The sequence below is a fragment of the Solanum tuberosum genome, unplaced genomic scaffold (genome assembly GCF_000226075.1).
Source record: "Solanum tuberosum cultivar DM 1-3 516 R44 unplaced genomic scaffold, SolTub_3.0 scf00728, whole genome shotgun sequence".
NCBI classification, from domain to species: domain Eukaryota; kingdom Viridiplantae; phylum Streptophyta; class Magnoliopsida; order Solanales; family Solanaceae; genus Solanum; species Solanum tuberosum.
In genome coordinates, this window is record NW_006239651.1 from 91,338 (window position 1) to 95,841 (window position 4,504).

Below are 4,504 nucleotides of genomic sequence, written 5' to 3' on the forward strand. Positions count from 1 at the left end.
CGAGAATTGAAGAAGAAAGAACTCAAAATCTTCAATCCTAGCTCCAACTTCCTTGATCTCCTCTTTCTCTCTTCTTCTCTTCTTCACTCAAGAACCCTAACTCTAAATCTTTTAAAATGGAACTAAAATGATCCACAATAATCCTAACACAACAATATAACCTCAAAAGAAATGGCTAGGGAAAAGACCAAAATGCCCTTAAAATTTCCGGACGGATTCCCTGCCAACTGCCCAACTTTCAAAGGGCATAACTCACTCATACGAACACGGAATTGAGCAAACTCGGTGGCGTTGGAAATATCATTCCACTAACTATGCAACCATAACTGGAACTACTCCTAACTCATCCTGAGATAGAAGTTATGACTGCTCAAAGTTGGCCAAAAACTCACCTTTTTCCATTCTTGGCCAAAATTTTCTAGATTCTCAAAATTCAACCCAAAAATGAAAATTTCAAATTCTTAAGCCTCTCCATAGCCATTTCACATTGCCGGATGTTACATGCTTTATGTCAAGAATTTTTATCAACCAGTCTTTACAACTGTAAAGCCAGATAATAAAACAGATGAAGAGTTGAATCTGTTGCATAGACAGGTTTGTGGATTCATTAGGCAATGGGTTGACGATAATGTGTTGAACCATATTTCTAGGGAGACACATGCTCGAACCCTATGGGAGCATCTTGAAAGTTTGTATGCTCGGAAGAACTGGCAACAACAAAAATGTTCTTAATAAAGAAAATGCTGAGTTTAAAGTATCATGATGGTTCTCCGATGATAGACCATCTGCATAATTTTCAGGGGATCATGAAATTATGTGCTATGGACATTAAATTTGATGAAGAAATTCAAGGCTAATGCTGAGTTTAAAGTATCATGATGGTTCTCCGATGATAGACCATCTGAATAATTTTCAGGGGATCATGAAATTATGTGCTATGGACATTAAATTTGATGAAGAAATTCAAGGCTTGCTTCTACTTGGTTCCCTACCAGACTCTTGGGAAACATTTAGAACTTCATTGTCAAATTCTGCTCCGGATGGTGTGATCTCAATGGATTCTGCCAAGAGTAGTGTCTTGAACGAAGAGATGAGAAGAAAATCTCAAGGTTCTTCTTCGTTGGATGTCCTGATAACTAGCTCCAGGGGGAGAAACAAAACCCGTGGTTCTCAGAATAGAGAGCAAAATAGAAGAAAATCCAGAGGCAGACTTAAAGATATCGAGTGCTATCATTGTGGCATGAAAGGGCACACAAAAAAGTTCTGCAGGAAGTTGAAGAGGGAGAACAAAAACAAAGAGGAAACTAAAGAAGATGGCAATGAAAATTGCCTAGCCACCGTCACCACGGCAGACTTAAGGATATTGAGTGCTATCATTGTGGCATGAAAGGGCACACAAAAAAGTTTTGCAGGAAGTTGAAGAGGGAAAACAAAAACAAAGAGGAAACTAAAGAAGATGGCAATGAAAATTGCCTTGCCACCGTTACCACCGAAGACCTTATTACCGTCCTTGATGCAGATATGATAAATATTGCTTGTGATGAGTCAAGTTGCTTTGTAGACACTGGTGCCGCATCTCACGTGACATCGAGGAAGGATTTTTTCTGTTCTTATACTCCTGGTGATTTTGGAACCTTGAGTATGGGTAATGAGACTGTTTCTAGGGTGGTTGGTATTGGTACAATTTGTTTGGAAACTAGTGTTGGAACTAAACTAGTTTTGAACAATGTGAAACATGCTCCTGATGTTCGTCTGCACCTGATTTCTGTTGGTGTTTTGGATGATGAAGGATATGTTAGTACCAACGATGATGGAAAATGGAAACTCATTAAAGGTTCCTTGGTTGTGGCTCGTGGTAACAAACGTCGTGGTCTATACTGGACTACGGCTTCTGCTTGTGTCGATATGGTAAATGCGGTTGATAGCGATGGCTCTTCAACATTATGGCACAAGAGGCTTAGCCACATCAGCGAAAAAGGACTTAATGTTCTAGCTAAGAAGAAATCATTGTCAAATTTCAAAAGTGCTAAATTAGAAAAGTGTGAGCACTGCTTGGCTGGTAAACAAAATAGAGTTTCCTTTAAGTCTTACCCTCCTTCAAGAAAGACAGAGTTGCTTGAATTGGTGCACTCTGATTTATGCGGTCCAATGAAGACAAAGACATTGGGTGGTGCACTCTACTTTGTCACTTTTATTGACGACTGTTCGAGAAAACTTTGGGTCTATGTCTTGAAGACTAAAGACCAAGTGTTAGGTGTCTTCAAGCAGTTTCAGGCTTCAGTTGAAAGAGAAACTGGAAAGAAACTGAAATGTATTCGTACTGATAATGGTAGTGAATATTGTGGACCATTTGATGAATACTGCAAACATCAAGGTATTAGACACCAGAAGACTCCTCAGCTTAATGGTTTGGCTGAGAGGATGAATAGGACCTTGATGGAAAGAGTTAGATGTTTGCTTTCTGAAGCAAAGTTGCCGAACTCATTTTGGGGTGAGGCTTTATTGACCGATGCACATGTTATTAATCTATCTCCTGTTGTTGCTTTGAAAAGTGATATACCAAATAGTGTGTGGTATGGAAAGGATGTTTCCTATGACCATTTGGGAGTATTTGGTTGCAAAGCTTTTGTACATGTGCCAAAATATGAGAGGTCAAAGTTAGATGCCAAGACAAGGCAATGCATCTTCATTGGATATGGCCTTGATGAATTTGGTTACAGGCTATATGATCCAATTGAGAAGAAACTCGTGAGAAGCCGTGATATTATTTTCATGGAGAATCAAACAATTGAAGATATTGTCAAAGCAGAGAAGCTAGAATCTTCAAGTTTTGATGGCATAGTTCATCTAGATGAAGTTCCTCACGCAAGTATGCATGATGTTGTTGGCCTTGATGATCATGTTGACGCCCATAATCATGTATCGAATCAACATGTTAATGTTGATAATAACAATGATATTGTTATTGATGATCCTCATGCTCATGAAGTTGTGGACGAATCAAATATTCCGCTTAGGAGGTCCACAAGACAGCGGGTTCCTTCCTCTCGTTCTTCACCAAATGAGTATGTATTACTCATTGATGGGGGAGAACATAAATGTTATGACGAGGCCATGGAAGATGAGCACAAGGATCAATGGATTGAAGCCATGCAAGATGAGATGAAGTCTCTGCATGAGAACCACATTTATGAGTTGGTAAAATTGCCCAAGGGCATGAGAGCTTTGAAGAACAAGTGGGTGTTCAAATTTAAAGTTGAAGAACACAACCTGAAGACCAGGTACAAAGCTAGATTGGTTGTTAAGGGATTTGGTCAAAGGAAGGGTATTGACTTTGACGAAATATTTTCTCCCGTTGTCAAAATGTCCTCGATTCGTACAGTTCTAGGTTTGGCTGCTAGTCTTAATTTAGTGATTGAGCAGATAGATGTGAAGATGGCTTTCCTTCACGGTGACCTAGAAGAAGAAATTTATATGGAACAACCTGAGGGCTTCAAAGTAGAAGGCAAAGAAAATTTTGTGTGCAAACTCAAAAATAGTCTTTATGGCTTAAAGCAAGCTCCTAGACAGTGGTACAAAAAGTTTGAATCTGTTATGGGGGAGCAAGGCTATAAGAAGACTTCTACAAATCATTGTGTATTTGTACAAAAATTTTCTGACAATGATTTTATCATCCTCTTGTTGTATGTGGATGATATGTTGATTGTGGGCAAGAATACTTCCAAGATTGACGAGTTGAAGAAAGAGTTGCATAAGTCTTTTGCTATGAATTGACTTGGGTCATGTCAAGCAAATTTTGGGCATGAGAATTACTCGTCTCAGAGATGAAAGGAAGATTTATTTGTCACATAAGAAGTACATTGAACGTGTACTAGAGCGCTTCAATATGAAGAATGCTAAGCCTGTTAGTACACCTCTTGCTGGTCAATATGAAATTGAGCAAGAAGATGTGTCCTACAGTTAGGGAGGAAAAAGAGAGAATGACCAAAGTTTCATATTCCTTCGTCGTCGGAAGTCTAATGTATGCAATGGTATGCACTAGACTTGATATTGCTCACGCAGTTGGTGTTGTCAGCAGATTTCTCGATAATCCGGGAAAAGAGCATTGGGAAGCCGTGAAGTGGATACTCAGGTATATTAGAGGAAGCTCAGATGAATGCTTGTGTTTTGGAGCATCAGATCCAATCTTGAAGGGCTATACAGATGCTGATATGGCAGGTGACTTTGACAACAGAAAATCCACTACTGGATAATTGTTTACTTTTTCAGGGGGAGCTATTTCATGGCAGTCGAAGTTGCAGAAATGTGTTGCACTATCTATAACTGAAGCTGAGTATATTACGGCTACTGAAGCTGGCAAAGAGATGATATGGCTAAAGCAATTTCTTCAAGAGCTTGGTTTGCATCAAATGGAGTATATTGTCTATTGTGACAGTCAGAGTGCAATAGACTTGAGCAAGAACTCCATGTACCATGCAAGAACAAAACACATCGACGTCAGATA